The sequence below is a fragment of the Lynx rufus genome, unplaced genomic scaffold (assembly GCF_022079265.1).
Source record: "Lynx rufus isolate CCGP_SWC_20201006 ecotype Redwood Valley unplaced genomic scaffold, mLynRuf1.p SCAF_8, whole genome shotgun sequence".
NCBI lineage: Eukaryota > Metazoa > Chordata > Mammalia > Carnivora > Felidae > Lynx > Lynx rufus.
The window spans coordinates 104717229-104736270 of NW_025814896.1; the positions used below are offsets into that span (position 1 = coordinate 104717229).

General features: G+C 42.7%; 1 protein-coding gene and 1 pseudogene across 1 annotated transcript in view; one reads left to right on the forward strand and one right to left on the reverse strand.

The window, feature by feature from the left end:
* Positions 1–182, reverse strand: part of LOC124503727 (acyl-coenzyme A oxidase-like protein) — a 194342-nt gene extending 194160 nt beyond the window's left edge. Inside the window, exon 1 of the mRNA XM_047068960.1 lies at positions 115–182. The gene's annotated coding sequence lies outside the window, so the exon portion shown is untranslated. The remainder of the gene's footprint in view (positions 1–114) is intronic.
* Positions 183–1391: 1209 nt separating this feature from the next.
* Positions 1392–12952, forward strand: LOC124503956 (U1 small nuclear ribonucleoprotein C-like; annotated as a pseudogene).
* Positions 12953–19042: the final 6090 nt, after the last annotated feature.

Sequence of the window (19042 nt, forward strand, 5' to 3'; positions counted from 1 at the left end):
AGAGAGCTTTCACACATTATCATTAAGACCTCCGGTGGCCAGAGAGCCGTTCCTGCCTCCCCAGGGACGGCAGGGTTGTTTTCTGCAGTAGAAAGCCTTTGCTTTAGCATTTACCTTTCCTTGGTTCTGTCAGGACGGGCTGCTGGGGCAGTGAGAAGGCAGGGGAGCAAGAACCGGGTCTCTCTGCAGGATCCGCTGAGAAGTGGGGTGTGTGTGGGCTGAGAGAGGAAGTCCCCAGGAGGGAGGGTGCAGGAAGGGGACGTAAGGAGGAAAGGGTCGGAAGGGAGCAGGAAGGAAGTGAAAGGAGATATATGACCAAATGAGCAGAAGACAGGAACAGGTACAATCCCCCAAGACAAAAGATAGGAACTTTCAACAAACTCAGACATGTTCCCTCACTAGGTAAAGGTATGCGTGCCAGAGACTGCTGCTGGCTCGACCTTGCCCACCAGGACTCCGAGGGTGCCGCACCAGCTCAGCCCGAGGGGTGGCTCCTCATAGCTCCAGGCTATCATTGTGATCCCAGCCTCCAGGACGGCATCTGGCTTAGAAAGGGGACTTGAAATCTCAAACAAAGAGGATTATTTTGGGGGGTGCGAATAAGAGGTGCTGAGGCTGAAGTGACACAAGAGAGGTTGGTTGAGAAAACAGAAATGGGCGGGCAGCACCACTTAACTAAGTGTATTGGAGGATGGCTAGATCTGTGGTCGACAGGCATAAGCAGGCCTTGACGCCCTCCTAGGGCTGTGCCCTGCCCATGGAATGGTGGACTCTGCTAGCTTGCTGGGCTTTGTGCTTCCAGCTGTGGTGACACTGTTGGTCACACAAAGGACGCTTTTGGTTGAACGTTATGGTACACGTGGTCTGCAGGGGCCAAAGTGGAAACCCCTCGTCTTCAACAACAACCCGTTCGACAGCTATGTAGGAATCACCCTCAGTGGGTTAAGCAACACGCACAGGAGCCAAGGTCCCCTGCTGAACCTTGAGAGCCACCTATCCACCTACCTGTCCATTTATAAGTAAATGGGAACCGGGACCCCCCCCCCCCGCCCCCGGGCGGCTCAGCCAGTTAAGCATCTGACTTTGGCTCAGGTCATGATCTCGCAGTTCACGAGTCCAAGCCCCGTGTTGGGCTCTGTGCTGACAGCTCAGAGCCTGGAGCCTGCTTTGGATTCTGTGTCTCCCTCTCTCTCTGCCTCTCCCCCCTTCTGCGCACGCTCTCTCTCTCTCTCTCAAAAATAAAATAAAAACAGAAAAAAATTTTTTAAAAAAGCAAGTAAATGGGAACTGGAAAGATGGACATGGAAATTCCCTTGGGGGCTAATTACAACCCAGACTTCAAGGCCTGAGATCCTTCAAGGGTCAAGAAGAGGTTGAGTCAATACTCTCCCATGGCAGCCGAGGAGGAGGTGAGGAGAGCACTCAGGGACCAAGGAGTCTGCAGCGCCCTTAGTAATCCCACAGACAGTTTCAGAACAAACAGAGGTTTGCACGTGCTCCATAAAGCCATCGTTACAAAGAGACTGACAGGTAATCAGAGCCCAATGCTTGGGCTCCTGACAGCACCACCCACGCAGTTGAATTCCAGCCTCTTCGCCTGAAGCCAATGTGAGCTGTGTTTCCATCTCTGCACCCGAAACAGGAGTGACTACCCACATGGGCCAACCAAGAACTGAAGAGAAACTGACAGCAGACAAAGGATAGCAACAACATATTGGCAGCCAAAAAGTGACCAGGCAGGTGAATGGGGAGCAGACATCGCAGAACAGAGAATGCCAAGTTTATGGGGCCGGGAAGTCAACCAGCTGGTACAACTGAACTCCACTAAGGCTTGGGGATTGGAGGCTCCAGGCACCTCTGACAGCTCCAAGTCCCCTCCCCCAGCTCATCACAGCCTGAAGGTTCACTGTCAGGAGAAGGAGACGTTGAGAGAGCAACAGAGAAGGCGCACACTGAGAACAGTGGGGCCAGGGGGAGACCCCTCAGCCAGAGGCCCCACTTACCAACACTGAGGACATAACCAAACATCAGGAATGGCCTGTACATCACGGGCAGCTTTGACAACTTCCCAGCAGATGGCTATAAAGTGACTTGTTCTAACAAAATCAGAGTTAACACGCATTCTCCAGCAAACAGAAGTCAAATGTCTTAGGAAAGGAGCATTTTCTAGTTAGCCTAAAGTCACGTAGGGAGGAGCCTTGCTCACAGTCACTTTAGGCAGCCAGGATTATGACCTGTCTGTCCTTCATCCTCTACCCACCATTCCTCAGAAAACTAAAAGAGTCCTTTCTGGAGAAAGTAACTCTGTCCAAAACAAAACGTAATACTGATCTGTCACTGAAAGGGGCTACTCTGTGATCAGGAAAGCCTGTGGCCAGCAACCCTGCCTGTTTACATCAGAATTTTACTTGTATTTTTTATTTTGCTCCTATTGTGAGCAAACAGCCAAGATGGACTAGACATTTAAGGAAAGCTTCAAACACAAAAATCAGAGGTCAAAGGTACAAATGGAAAAAAAGAAAACCAAAGGAAACAGAGACAAAGCAGAGGAATAGAAAGGAACATCTAAAAATGTAAGAAATTTTGAAATCAGAAGACAAGAACAGGTGTTATTACAAAAAGGAACAAAGAGGGGCGCCTGGTAGGCTCAGTCAGTTAAGCATCCGACTTTGGCTCAGGTCATGATCTCACAGTTTGTGAGTTCAAGCTCCACGTTGTGCTGACAGCTGACAGGCTGACAGGTTGACAGCCTGAAGCCTGCTTCAGATTCTGTGTCTCCCTCTCTCTCTGTTCCTCCCATGCTCACTCTCGCTCTCTCTCTCAAAAATAAATAAACATTAAAAAATATATATGACAGAAGATATTTTTAACTCAGGAAGAGTTGGAAGATAAGTAGAGAAAATCTCCCAGGAAGTAGAACAAAAAAATAAAGAATGAGATGGAAAATAAGGAAGAAAGGATAAGAAAATCAAAGGACAAGGTCAGGGGTTTCAACATCTAAACAAAAGGAGTTCCAGATAATAGTGCAAATAACTGAAGAGCATGAGTTTCCAGATTAAAGAGCCCATTACATGCCTGACACACTGAAAGCAAAAGACACCCACATCAGATCACTCTGTAAATGATGCAACACCCGGTGCTAAAGAAGAATGCTCATAATGCTGTGGCTTCCAAAAGGAAGAAAAAGAAGCCATTTATAAAAGGTCAGGGTGCAGAAGAGGTAATATCTGTTAATAGCAATGCTGGATACATAGCCAAAAGGAATGGCATGAAGCCTTTAAAAATCGGGGGGAAATTTTATTTCCAGTCTAGAATTCTATACCCAGAAGAACATTCAGTCAATTGGAGGGTGAACATCTTCAGACATAAAAATCTCAAAAACCTCCAAAAGTGACTTCTCTTATATTCTTTCTCAGGAAGCTATTAGATGAAAGACTGTTCTGGTTCTCCATAGCTGTGTAACAATGTACCCCAAAACTTAGCGGCTTAAAAGAGCAATGCATCAGTATTCTTCTATCTCTCTGCTTCCTATCGGGAATTTGGACACACGGGAACAAGTAGGGATGGCTTGTCTCTGCTTCACAGTGTCTGGAGCCCCAGCTCAGATGACTTCAACAGCTGAGAGCTGGAGCCGTTGGGAATGGTTAGCAACTCTTCACCTCTCTTCCTGCAGCCTCTCTCCATGGACCAGCCACAGGCTAGCAGACCTTTTTACATGGACGCTCAGGACCTCAAAAGACAGGAAGTGAAAGGTGTCAGTCTCTTCGGACCTGAGCCTGGCAACTAGCATGCTGTCACTTCAGCCATATTCTGTGGGCCAAAGCAGTCACAAAGCCACCCAGATTCAAGGGGAGGGGACACAACCACACCTCTCAGTGGGAGTAGCATTAAGGAATTTGTGGCCATACTCCACAAAGGGTAACTAAGGAAGAGAAAGCCTGGGAATACAGAGGAGATTCAAAGGCAATTCCTAAGATAATACTGAAGAAACACATAGAAAGCCAATCCAGACAGAAGCCCCAGAAGGAGGTCTCCAGGAGGGATGTGTCCACAGGGGCTGGGGGAGTGGAATTGCCAATTACCTTACAGGTTTTACTAAGTTGAGAGGAGTGTAACCATTCTATACCAAACTGTGGTGTCAGTGACTGATGAGTTTATAGAAAACTAAGCAAATGAACAAAGGAGAAACTGATAAAATGATAAAAAGTTATAAAAGAAAGGAAATGAAATACAGTGCACTATGGGGCACAGCTGGGAATAATATTTATATAGTCACAGCAATGTGAATACTGGAGAGTGATTTAAATAAAAATGGTGACACGGTGATTTTCAGAGCATAGACAAAGAAAATGCAGCAGTGAGATCTTCATTTTCTATAATAGTCATTATATAGTCAAGAAGTGGTGGTTTAAGTATGTTGTTTAGGTCGATTGGAGGATTAACACAACAATCTGCACAACCTGAACCACAGAAATCAGTGAACTTGGGGAGCAAGAAGGCGAGGGAAGGGAGGTGCTTTTGCGAGCAGAGAGAGGACAGAGACTGGGGGGGCACGGGGCGGGGGGGGGGCAGAAAATACGGGAAAAGCACTCCTCCCAAAAAGCAGCTGGAGAGAAAGTGGAAAATTGGAAACAGCCGCAGGGACTAAACTAAAAAGGGAGAAAGGAGTGGGTTTAAATTCCATTAAGACTGTAAACAAGGGGAGCGCAAAGGTTGCAACTCTGCAGCTCGATACCTGGCGGTGCTCTGGTAGGAAGGGCGAATCCCCAGGAACAGGGTGGGGTCCGAGAGGTTCTTGGGCCACATGCAGAAACGTGGTTCCACTGCTGGAAGGACATTTGGTAGAGACTGTTGAAACCACCTGGTCCCAGCAGCCCCAGAAAATGGCCACATTCACTGGTGCTGGAACAAGGTCATTAAGGGTGAAGCCTGGTGCCAGATGTGTGTTGTGATTTTCCATAATCCCTGAAAAGCTGCTGCTACACTATCTAGCAAACTTTTTCTGGGGCGGGCTGGCACCTGGCCGCAGTCTCAGGGCACTGGCAGCAGCAGGATCTGACAAGTGTTCCTGGTTGCAGCCAGCATTCGGCCATTGCTCGGTGAGACCCTCCCATAGAGGGGTGGAACGGGTCAAAGACGCAGTCCTTCAGAAGTAAGGGGTCGGGGAAAACAGCCGCATCTGAGACAAAACTCAGGAGAGAGGTACTGCCTGGGGCCTGGTCATAGACAGTGAAAAAGCGGGGAGTGGACAAAAGCTAAAGACAGAAGACGGGTGCGCGACGGCTGATCAAGGAGAACAGAGTTCCAATACTAGGGACTGGGTAGCTGGGTGGCACCATTTCACTGCTCCCGTGCATGCACCTATGCACCTACGAGTGCCACAACACTCCACCCCAGTAGGCTAGCAGCGTCATCTAGTGGAGAACGGAGCCGTTACACTGAGCCCCGCCCAAGTGGGCCAACCTCATTCCTCAAGAACACAAGTCTCACCGCCTACTTAGTTTATGGACTATAAAGCACTACATAGTCTGACTTCTAGGGGAAAACGAAGTAATTTCAGTCCTATTTCAATCTATTAGCAGGTCCATCTATTCAATTTTCTTTCTTTTTTTTTCCCCTCTCTTTTACACTTCTTTTCTTTGTCTTGAATACAGAAAGAGAAAAAATTCATTTTTATTTTCAATTTTTATTAAAAATATTTTTCCTTAATTTTTTTACTATATTTTCTACTTTTGTGTAAATTTTTTCAAATTCTATTTTACTTCCATCATTTTATTTTAGTCTACTTCAGTGTATTCAACTTTTCAAATTTTCAAACGATTTCCTTTTTTTCCTTTTTCTTTTTTGTCGTTTCCATTTCTTTTCTTTTTCTTGAATGCAGAAACAGAAAAACTTCATTTTTACTTTGTTTCTATTAAAAACATTTTCTTCAATTTTTTGACTACATTTTTTGCTATTATATAAATTTTTTCAAACTCTATTTTACTTCCATCATTTTATTTTAGTCTACTACAGTGTATTCACTTTTTCAAATTTTCAAAAGATTTCCTTTTTTTCTCTTTTTCGTTTCTTTTCTTTTTCTTGAATACAGAAAGTGAAAAAATTCATTTTTATTTTTAATTTTTATTAAAAATATTTTTCATAAAATTTTTTCTACTATATTCTTTACTTTTGTATAAATTTTTTCAAATTCTATTTTACTCCCATCATCTCATTTTAGTCTACTTCAGTGTATTCATTTTTTCAAATTCTCAAACGATTTCCTCCCCCCCCTTTTTTTCTCTAAAACCACTTTCTGTCAAACCACTTTTCTGTCAAACCACTTTCAACACCCAGACCAAAACACACCCAGGATCTAGCATCATTTATTTGATCTGTGTGTGTGTGTGTGTGTGTGTGTGTGTGTGTTTAATTTTTTAATTTTAATATTTTTTAATTTTAATTTTTCTACCTCATTAATTCCTTTTCTCCCTTCAAAAATGACAAAACGAAGGAATTCACCCCAAAAGAAAGAGTACGAAGTAATGACAGCCAGGGATTCAACCAACACAGATACAAACAAGATGTCTGAACCAGAATTTAGAATCACGATAATAAGAATACTAGCTGGAGTTGAAAATAGATTAGAATCCCTTTCTGCAGAGATAAAAAGTAAAAACTAATCAGGATGAAATTAAAAATGCTATAACTGAGCTGCACTCATGGATGGATGCAGCAGTGGTAAGGATGGATGAGGCAGAACAGAGAATCAGCGATATAGAGGACAAACTTATAGAGAATAATGAAGCAGAAAAAAAAGAGGAAGATTAAGGCAAAAGAGCACGATATAAGAATCAGAGAAATCAGTGACTCATTAAAAAGGAACAGCATCAGAATCATAGGGGTCCCAGAAGAGGAAGAGAGAGAAATAGGGGTAGAAGCATTATGGGAGCAAATCATAGCAGAAAACTTTCCTAACCTGGGGAAAGACACAGACATCAAAATCCAGGAAGCACAGAGGACCCCCATTAGATTCAACAAAAACCGACCATCAACAAGGCATATCATAGTCAAATTCACAAAATACTCAGGCAAGGAGAGAATCATGAGAGCAGCAAGGGAAAAAAAAGTCCCTAACCTACAAGGGAAGACAGATGAGGTTTGCAGCAGACCTATCCACAGAAACTTGGCAGGCCAGAAAGGGGTGGCAGGATACATTCAATGTGCTGAATCAGAAAAATATGCAACCAAGAATTCTTTATCCAGCAAGGCTGTCATTCAAAATAGGAGAGATAAGGGGCGCCTGGGTGGCGCAGTCGGTTAAAGCGTCCGACTTCAGCCAGGTCACGATCTCGCGGTCCGTGGGTTTGAGCCCCGTGTCGGGCTCTGGGCTGATGGCTCAGAGCCTGGAGCCTGTTTCCGATTCTGTGTCTCCCTCTCTCTCTGCCCCTCCCCCGTTCATGCTCTGTCTCTCTCTGTCCCAAAAATAAATAAACGTTGAAAAAAAAATTTAAAAAACAAAATAGGAGAGATAAGAAGTTTCCCAGACAAAAAAAAAATTAATGGAGTTTGTGACCACTAAACCAGCCCTGCAAGAAATCTTAAGGGGGAACTCTCTGAGGGGAGAAAAGATGAATATATATATAACTACCAAAAGCAACAAAGATTAGAAAGGACCAGAGAACACCACCAGAAACTCCAACTCTACAAGCATCATAATGGCAATAAATTCATATCTTTCAGTACTCACTCTAAACGTCAACAGACTCAATGCTCCAATCAAAAGACACAGGGTAACAAAATGCATAAGAAAACAAGATCCATCTATATGCTGTTTACAAGAAACCCACTTGAGACCTAAAGACACCTTCAGATTGAAAATAAGGGGATGGAGAACCATCTACCATGCTAATAGTCAACAAAAGAAAGCCGGAGTAGCCATACTTATATCAGACAACCTAGACTTTAAAATAAAGACTGTATCAAGAAATGCAGAAGGGCATTATATCATAATCAAGGGGTCTATCCACCAAGAAGACCTAACAATTGTAAACATTTATGTGCCAAATGTGGGAACACCCAAATATATACATCATTTAATCACAAACATGAAGAAACTCATCAATAGTAATACCATAATAGTAGGAGACTTCAACACCCCACTCACAGCAATGGAAAGATCATCTAATCAAAAAATCAACAAGGAAACAATGGCTTTGAATGACATACTGGACCAGATGGACTTAACAGATATATTCAGACCATTTCATCCTAAAGCAGCAGAATATACATTCTTCTCCAGTGCACATGGAACACTCTCCAGAATAGACCATACACTGGGACAGAAATCAGCCCTAAGTAAGTACAAAAAAGATCGAGATCATACTGTGCATATGTTCAGACCACAACACTATGAAACTCGAAATCAACCACAAGAAAAAATTTGAAAAGGTAACAAATACTTGGAGACTGAAAAACATCATACTAAAGAATGAATGGGCTAACCAAGAAGTTAAAGAGGAAATTAAAAAGTATATGGAAGTCAATGAAAATGATAACACCACAACCCCAAAACTCTGGGATGCAGCAAAGGCGGTCATAAGAGGAAAGTATATAGCAATCCACTCCTTCCTAAAGAAGGAAGAAAGATGTCAGATACATAACTTAACCTTACGCCTTAAAGAGCTGGAAAAAGAACAGCAAATAAAACCCCAAACCAGCAGAAGACAGGAAATAATAAAGATTAGAACAGAAACTAATGCTATTGAAACCAAAAAAAAAAAAAAGACAAACAAACAAACAAACAAACAAACAAAAAAAAAACAGAACAGATCAATGAAACCAGAAGCTGGTTATTTGAAAGAATTAACAAAATTGATAAACCACTAGCCAGTTGGATCAAAAAGAAAAAGGAAAGGACCCAAATAAATCAAGAATGAAAGAAAAGAGATCACAACCAACACAGCAGAAATAAAAACAAAATAAGAGAATATTATGAGCAATTACATTCCAATAAAATGGGCAATCTGGAAGAAATGGAAAAATTCCTAGAAAAATATACATTACCAAAACTGAAACAGGAAGAAATAGGAAATTTGAACAGACCCATAACCAGTAAGGAAATCGAATTTGTAATCAAAAATCTACCAAAAAACAAGAGGCCAGGGCCAGATGGCTTTCCAGGGGAATTCTACCAAACATTTCAGGAAGAGTTAACACCTATTCTCTTGAAGCTGTTCCAAAAAATAGAAACGGAAGGAAAACTTCCAAACTCTTTCTATGAAGCTAGCATTACCTTGATTTCAAAACCAGACAGAGACCCCACGAAAAAGGAGAACTATAGACCAATCTCCCTGATGAACACGGATGCAAAAATCCTCAACAGGATATTAGCCAACCAGATCCAACAACACATTAAAAAAATTACTCACCACGACCAGGTGGGATTTATACCTGTGATGCAGGGCTGGTTCAATATCCACAAAACAATTTACGTGATTCACCACATCAGTAAAAGAAAGGACAAGAACCATATGATCCTCTCAATAGATGCAGAGAAAGCATCTGACAAAATACAGCAACCTTTCTTGATAAAAACCCTCAAGAAAGTAGGGATGGAAGGATCATACCTCAAGATCATAAAAGCCACATATGAACGACCCAACGCTAATATCATCCTCAATGGGGAATAACTGACAGCTTTCCCCCTAAGGTCAGGAACAAGACACGGATGTCCACTCTCACCACTGTTATTCAACATAGTATTGGAAGTCTTAGCCTTCGCAATCAGGCAACACAAAGCAATAAAAGGCATCCAAATCAGCCAGGAGGAGGTCAAACTTTCACTCTTCACAGATGACATGATACTCTATATGGAAAACCCAAAAGATTCCACCAAAAAAACTGCTAGAATTTATTCATGAATTCAGCAAAGTTGCAGGATATAAAATCAATGCACAGAAATCAGTTGCATTCCTATACACCAACAATGAAGCGACAGAAAGAGAAATCAAGTAATCGATCCCATTTACAGTTGCACAAAAAAACATAAAATACCTAGGAATAAATCTGACCAAAGAGGTGAAAAATCTATACACTGAAAACTATAGAAAGCTTATGAAAGAAATTGAAGAAGACACAAAAAATGGAAAAAGATTCCATACTCGTGGATAGGAAGAACAAATATTGTTAAAATGTCAATACTACCCAAAGCAATCTACATATTCAATGCAATCCCTATCAAAGTAACACCAGCATTCTTCACAGAGCTAGAACAAATAATCCTAAAATTTGTATAGAACCAGAAAAGACCCCCAATAGCCAAAGCAATCTTAAAAAAGAAAACCAAAGCAGGAGGCATCACAATCCCAGACTTCAAGCTGTACTACAAAGCTGTAATCATCAAGACAGTATGGTACTGGCACAAGAACAGACACTCAGATCAGTGAAACAGAATAGAGAACCCAGAAATGGACCCACAAACGTATGGCCAACTAATCTTTGGCAAAGCAGGAAAGAATATCCAATGGAATAAAGACAGTCTCTTCAGCAAGTGGTGCTGGGAAAACTGGACAGCAACATGCAGAAGAATGAACCTGGACCACTTTATTACACCATACACAAAAATAAACTCAAAATGGATGAAAGACCTCAATGTAAGACAGGAAACCATCAAAATCCTCGAGGAGAAAGCAGGCAAAAACCTCCTTAATCTTGGCTGCAGCAACTTCTTACTGAACACGTCTCTGGAGGCAAGGGAAATAAAAGCAAAAATGAACTACTGGGACCTCATCAAAATAAAAAGCTTCTACACAGTGAAGGAAACAATCAGCAAAACTAAAAGCCAACCGACAGAATAGGAGAAGGTATCTGCAAATGATATATCAGATAAAGGGTTACTATCCAAAATCTATAAAGAACTTATCAAACTCAACACCCAAAAAACAAATAATCCAGTGAAGAAATGGGCAAAAGACATCAATAGACACTTCTCCAAAGAAGACATCCAGATGGCCAACCGACACATGAGAAAATGCTCAACATCACGCATCATCAGGGAAATACAAATCAAAACCACAAAGAGATACCACTTCACACCTGTCAGAATGGCTAACATTAACAACTCAGGCAACAACAGATGTTGGCAAGGATGCGGAGAAAGAGGATCTCTTTTGCATTGTTGGTGGCAATGCAAGCTGGTGCAGACACTCTGGAAAACAGTATGGAGGGTCCTCAAAAAACTGAAAATAGAACTACCCTATGACCCAGAAATTGCACTACTAGGCATTTATCCATGGGATACAGGTGTGCTGTTTTGAAGGGACACATGCACCCCTATGTTTATAGCAGCACTATCAACAATAGCCAAAGTGTGGAAAGAGCCCAAATGTCCATCGATGGATGAATGGATAAAGAAGATGGTATATATATACAATGGAGTATTACTCAGCAATCAAAAGGAATGAAATCTTGCCATTTGCAACTACATGGATGGAACTGGAAGGTATTATGCTAAGTGAAATTAGTCAGTCAGAGAAAGAAAAAAATCATATGACTTCACTCCTATGAAGACTTTAAGAGACAAAACAGATGAACATAAGGGAAGGGAAACAAAAATAATATAAAAACAGGGAGGGGACAAAACGGAAGAGACTCATAAATGTGGAGAACAAACTGAGAATTACGGAAGGGGTAGTGGGAAGGGGGATGGGCTAAGTGGGCTAAATGGGCTAAATGGGCACTATATGCTAAATGGCTAAATGGGCACTATATGCTAACTAATTTGGATGTAAATTTAAAAAAAGAAAAAAGAAAAGAAAAAAGAAATTTCAAAAGTACCAAAAAAAAAAAAAAAGAGGTTTCAAAAGGTTTAGAAGGTTTCAGATACTTTGTAGCTTATCTGGCATTAAAAAGTCTTAGAAGATCCATGGGCCTCTCAAAAATAGCTAACTATGCAATGTAATTTTTCAAAATGTTGACTTTTAAAATGTTAACATATGTCTAAAGCATTTCATGATTAAAATATTAATAAAGAGGTTATAAAATGCCAAAAAAAAAGCATGTTGTTTAGGAATATGGAGGTCAATAACAGAAGAAGCTGGTGAAAGAACTGGGTGTGTTGGGGCGCCTGGGTGGCGCAGTCGGTTAAGCGTCCGACTTCAGCCAGGTCACGATCTCACGGTCCGTGAGTTCGAGCCCCACGTCGGGCTCTGGGCTGATGGCTCAGAGCCTGGACCCTGTTTCCGATTCTGTGTCTCCCTCTCTCTCTGCCCCTCCCCCGTTCATGCTCTGTCTCTCTCTGTCCCAAAAATAAATAAACGTTGAAAAAAAAAAAATTTTAAAAAAAAAAAAAAAAAAAGAAAGAACTGGGTGTGGTTGTCAATGAGGAAAGGAATGAGGGACAGAGGCAGGTGGGGTAGGGAGGTTGTTTTTCATTAAAAACCTTGTTGTACTATTTGCACTAAGAATATTCATACACGGCACAGGACAGAGTGGCCACTGGCCTGCAGAGCAGCAAACCTAAGTTTTATTGTGATTACTAAGACACATACCTCACCCATGACTCTCCATCCGTGAGGAAGACGCATTGCAGCGGTAGGAAACACAAGAGAATGTGCAAGCCTATCAGAAATGGATGGGAGAGCAGGCTCAGGGCCTTACCCACAGAGCAACTGCAATATTTCAACAAGCAAAGATACCTCTTACTCCATCCTCTGTTCCTCCTGCAGGGCAATGATCCCACCTCCCCACCCCACCCCCTGTCTCCCGGGGCCTCCTGGCCCGGGTATGATGCCAGCACCCCATATGGGGGGCCTTCCTCCTCCTGGGAGGATGCCAGGGGGAACTGTACCTGGAATGAGACCACCTATCAGAGGCCACACGCCAATGATGTCTGGACCCCCCCGTGATGAGACCTCCCACCTGTCCCATAACGGTACCTACTTGGCCAGGAATGACTCAACCAGACAGGTAAGGAGAGACAGGAGCCTCTTCATATGCATTTTATATTATTTATTCTACTTCACCAGGAGATCATGGTGCTGTGACTCTAGGTGTTTTCTAACAGCATGACAAGGAAGACTTGCTCCCCCTTCTTATCAAAGAGAGGATAGTTTGGGTAGGGGAAGTAGTGGGACCAGAAAAGAAAAAAAAAAAGGAATCTTCATTTGTATTGTGAAATGTGAAAATAAAATTGTCAACTGTTTTAGTTGGAAAAAAAAAAGAATGTTCCTATATCACACAATGATAATAAGACTTAAATTCTGAAAGAGAAAGCTGTAGAATAAAACACATAGCTGACCTTGCTTATAGAAAAACATACTGTTCATGTGCATAGGAACTCATAGAAAAACAAGGAGAAGCAGAAGAAACCCTACCACACACTAAAGTATTAGAAGTGGTTTGGGGCGGGGCGGGGGGGCGCCTGCATGCCTCAGTTGGTTAGGCATCTGACTTCAGCTCAGGTCATGATCTCATAGTTTGTGAGTTCAAGCCCCGCATCGGGCTCTGTGCTGACAGCTCGGAGGCTGGAGCCTGCTTCGGATTCTGTGTCTCCCTCCCTCTCTGCCCATCCCCCACTGGTGTGTGCTCTCTCTCTCTCTCTCTCTCTCAAAAATAAATAAAAACATTTAAAAAATTAAAAAAAAAAGGAAGTGGTTGGGGCATCAGATGTCCATCTATGGATGAATGGACAAACAAAACATGTTATATCCATGCAATGCAGTGTTATCCAGCCTTTAAAAAGGAGATTCTGACTCATGCTACAATATGGAGAAACTTTGAGAACATCACCCTAAGCGAAATAAGCCACACACAAAAGGACAAATATTGTGTGATTTCACTTATACGAGGTTCCTGGAACAGTCAAGAGACAGACAGTAGAGTCGGTGGTTGCCAGAGGCTGGCAGAGAGAGAGGAAGGAAAGACAATTCCCAGAGAGGAACAATACCCATCATTTAATGGGTACAGCAGTTCTATCTGGAGGATGAAGACGTTCCGGAGATGGTAGTGGTGGTTGCACAGCAACATGAATGCACTTAATGCCATGGAGCTACACACCTAACAATTAAATTATTAAAGTGGTAAGTTTGGGGCAGCTGGGTGGCTCAGTGGGTTGAGCACTGGACTTCGGCTCAGCTCACAATCTCATGGTTCGTGGATTCGAGCCCCGTGCCGAGCCCTACATCGGGCTCCACGCCGCCAGTGCGGAGCCTGTTTGGGATTCTCTCTCCCTCTCTCTCTGCCCCTCCACCACTTGAGATTTCTCTCTCTCTCTTTCAAAAGTAAATAAATAAATCTTCCTAAAAAAATTTTTTTAGTATATGTGCTGCCGAAGTGAGCACTTTAAATTTTTTAATATTTATTTTTGACAGAAAGAGAGAGAGTGCGCGCGCACACACGCATGAGCTGGGGAGGGGCAGAGAGAAAGAGACACAGAATGTGAAGCAGGCTCTAGGCTCTGAGCTGTCAGCACAGGGCCCGATGCGGGGCTCGAACTCACGGACTGTGAGATCGTGACCTGAGCTGAAGTCAGACACTTAACCGACTGAGCCACCCAGGCACCCCAATAAATAAATTTTTTAAAAAGTGGTAAATTTGATTTTATGTGTATTTGACTACAATGAAAAAAGTAGTTGGAGGAGGGGACAGCTTAGGAACCTTTCAAGTTTTCCAAATTATTTGGCCTTTTGCAATGAGACCGACCGTCTTCACGTATACTTGCATATGTAAAGAAGACTTAAGGGGAAAATTATCAAAAGTTAGGAAGAGATACATGCATTGCTCTAGGGAGAGGAAGCCAAGGGAGTAGAGAGAAAGAAGGGGTGAGGGGAGCCAGCACATTGACACCAGGGAGGGGAACCCTGTGGAAGGGCAGGTAAAAGGTTTTAAGAGACCAGCAACATCTAGTGGGGCTTTGTAGGTTGTTGTCCTGAGGGACTTGTGCCATACCTACACACGTGCATACCCACTCACCAGCCCGGCCCTCAGGAAAGAGCTCCCGTTGGCCAAGAAACTCACTCAAAAACATGTTAAAAGCATATCTCGTTTCACACGTTGCTTTTAAACATTCCTCGCAAACCCCAGTGAGGAACCTCGAGCCTCCCCAAATCCTCCCCCTGTCAAAATAAACAGCATGCTGTCACAGGGCAGCCTGGCCCTCAGCAACCGTGGTATCCCAGGGGCCGGGGGGGGGGACTCTCTAACGGAGTGGGACAGTGTGGAGTCAGCCTGACAAGCCAGTCTTTGGGAGACAGGGCAAGCCATTCCTTAGGAGGGGAGCCTGGGCTGCGTCCACACCGCCCCTGGGAGCAGAGTGTAGAAGGCGAACCCCAGTGCTGAGGAGGGTAGTCATCATGTGCACAGGAAATTACACAACCTCTGTTCTTTTAGAGGCAATCTATTTCCCAGCTTATGTCCTGGGAGTGCCTGACCCTGTACAAACTTCCCACTGTACACACACACACACACACAGCACTCAGGGAACCTTGTGGCCACAGGCCACAAACCCCACCCCACCCCCAACACCATTTTAACTTCAAAAGCCTGGGGAGGAGGACCAGACACCTCAGCGAATCAGTGACTAGGGAAGTTTTATTTCTGGTCTCCTACGGGGGGTTCTATTCTGGCAGAACGTTTAAAACATCAAGAAATCAGGATCGCTGTCTTCTAGCACGTGATAAGATCAAATCTGATAGTACAGCGTGACCTTTCGAATAGAGATCAGAATCTTGAATCACTTGGGAAAAACAATATGAAATTTAGTCTATGCTCTTATCACAACTCCAAACTTATGAAGTCAGTAAACGAGAACTGGAAAGAAGAGAAAAGTGTTTGTTAGCATAATGGTGTTCTTATGTTTTTCTTTTTTGGTGTTTCTCTTTTGGTGGGTTTTTTTTTTGGGGGGGGGGATGGGGTGGCATCACACCACAGCCAGCATCACTGAATACCTATTCATCAGTTTCTCATCCGAGCAACATAATAACCTAGCTGCACAGATACCATCCCCATTCTGTGGATATGCAAATGGCAGCTCAGTAAGGTGAAATCACTTGTTGATGGTCACACTGGGAAACAAGTCACCTGCTGGCTTTGTGACCTGCTGGTATGCCTTTCCCTCTATCCCTAAGCCAGTGGTGCAATCTCAGGGAAGTATTTCTACTTGGCCCAAGTCAGCAGTTTGAATATTAGAATTTTGTTCCATATTTTATTTATTTTTTAATGTTTACTTACGTATTTTGGAGAGAGAGAGAGAGAGAAAGAGGAAGAGAGCACAAGCAAAGGAGGGGCAGAGAGAGGGAGAGAGGATTCCAAGCAGGCTCCAGGCTCCTCGCTGTCAGCTCAGAGCCCAACGCAGGGCTCAAACCCAGGAACCGTGAGATCATAACCCGAGCTGGAGTTGGATGCTCAACTGACTGAGCCATTCAGGCACCCCTTGTTCCATATTTTAAACTGCAGTTCCTGGGGAACCTGGGTGGCTCTGTCGGTTAAGCGTCTGACTTCGGCTCAGGTCACGATTTCATGGTTCGTGAGTTCGAGCCCCACATCGGGCTCTTTGCTGACAGCACGGAGCCTGGAGCCTGCTTTCGATTCTGCGTCTCCATCTCTCTCTGCTCCTCCCCTGCTCTCTCTCTCTTCTCAAGAATAAATAAACATTAAAACATTTTTTTAAATAAATAAATAAATTGCAGTTTCCTAAACTGAAAAAGGCACAGTGATAACAGCCTAGGAATGACACTGAGAAGACTGACGAGTACAGGAACAGAGACGTGTAGACATGTGAAGACAGAGCTGTAGCAGACCAAAGTATGACTGAAAGGACCTCTTTGTACTCTTAAAAACGGTTGAGGCCTTCACATAAAAACCTGCACACAAGGCCACCTGGGTGGCTCAGTCGGTTGAGGGTCTGACTCTTGATTTCGGCTCAGGTCATGATCTCAAGGTCGTGGGATCCAGCCCTGTTTAGGGCTCTGCGCTGAGCATGGAGTCTGCTTAAGATTCTCTCTCTCTCCCTCTGCCCCTCTCCCCTGCTCACGTATGCTTTCTCTCTCTCTCTCTCTCTCTCTCTCTCTTAAATAAATAAATAAATAAATAAATAAATAAATAAATAAACAAGCAAGCAAGCAAACAAACAAACCTGCACGCAGATGTTTATAGTAGCTTTATTCCTAACTGCCAAAACTTGGAAGCAGCCAAGATGCCCGTTAGTAGGTGAATGCATAGACAAACTGTGGCTCATCCAGACAGTGAAAGATTATTCAGCACTAAAAGGAAATGAGCTCTCAAGCTATGAAAAGGCATGGAGGAAGCTTCATTGCACATTACTAAGTGAAAGAAGCTAATGACGTATGACTCCAGCCACATGACATTCTAGAAAAGGCAAAACTATGGAGTAAAAAGTTCAGTGGTTGCCAGGGGTGGTTTGTGGGGAGAGATGAATAGGCAAAGCACAAAGGATCTTTAGGGCAGTGAAAATACTCTGTATAATAAACCATAATGATAAATGCGTACCATTGTATTGCCTAAACCCATAGAATGTACAATGCTAACAGTAAGCCCTAACATAAACTGTGGACTTGGGGTGATCATGATGTTCAATCTTGGTTAAAAAAACGTATCATTCTGGGGGGTGATGTTGATAATGGGGGAGACTATGCCTGTGTGGAGGCAGGCAAAATACGGAAAATCTCTGTATCTCTCTTCCAATATTGTTGTAAACCTAAAACTGCTCTAGAAGAAAAATAAACTCTTAAAAAATTATTGAGACCCTCAAGCATTTATCGATATTTACCACATTAGAAATTATGACAGAAAATATTTAAATATATATTAAATCATTTGAAAGTAATGGGTGGCTCAGTCAGTTGAGCATCTGACTTTGGCTCAGGTCATGATCTCGTGGTTTGTGGGTTTGGGCCCACATCAGGCTCTGGGCTGACAGCTCGGAGCCTAGAGCCTGCTTCAGATTCTGTGTCTCCCTCTCTCTCTGCCTCTCTCTCACTCTCTCTCTCAAAAATAAATAAACATTAAAAATTTTAAGAAAAAGAAAAGTAATAGTATTAAACTTATTAAATTTTTAATGAAAAAACTATATTTTCTAGCCTCCCCCCAAAATTTAGTAATAAGAGGCATTTTTTTTTTTGCATTTTTACAAATCCCTTTAATGGAAGGGATTCATAGAAGATAGCTGGATTCTCTTGGGAATGCAAGAGCTGGTGCAGCTTGCATTACTCTGGAAAACAGTATGGAGGGTCCTCAAAAAACTAAAACTGGAACTACCCTACAACCCAGCAATGGCATTACTAGGCATTTATCCAAGGGATACAGGTGTGCTTTTCGAAGGGACACATGCACCCCCATGTTTATAGCAGCACTATCAACAATGGCCAAAGTATGGAAAGAGCCCAAATGTCCATCCATGGATGAATGGATAAAGTGGTATATATATATATATATATATATATATACACACACACACACACAATGGAGTATTACTTGGCAATCAAAAAGAATGAAATCTTGCCATATGCAACTACGTGGATGGAACCAGAGGGCATTATGCTAAGTGAAATTAGTCAGAGAAAGACAAATATCATATGACTTAACTCCTATGAGGACTTTAAGAGACAAAACAGATGAACATAAGGAAAGGGAAACAAAAATAATATAAAAACAGCAAGGGGGACAAAACAGAAGAGACTCATAAACATGGAGAACAAACTGAGGGTTACAGGAGGGGTTGTGGGAGGGGGGATGAGCTAAATGGGTAAGGGGCACTAAGGAATCTACTCCTGAAATCATTGTTGCACTATATACTAATTTGGATGTAAATTTAAAAAAATAAAAAATAAAACAAGTTAAAATTAAAAAAAAAAAGAAGATAGCTGGATTCTCATATCTGCTTCTGTATTTAATCTGTTGGGATATTATACTTAATGTAGTCTCTGGAAACCACCACTGAACACTGTGAAAAAATGAGAGTGAAAACGCTAATAACATCTTAGCATTATTATCAAATTGGTTTTCCCTTTGAATCTCCTGAAACGATCTTGGGTACCCCCAGACC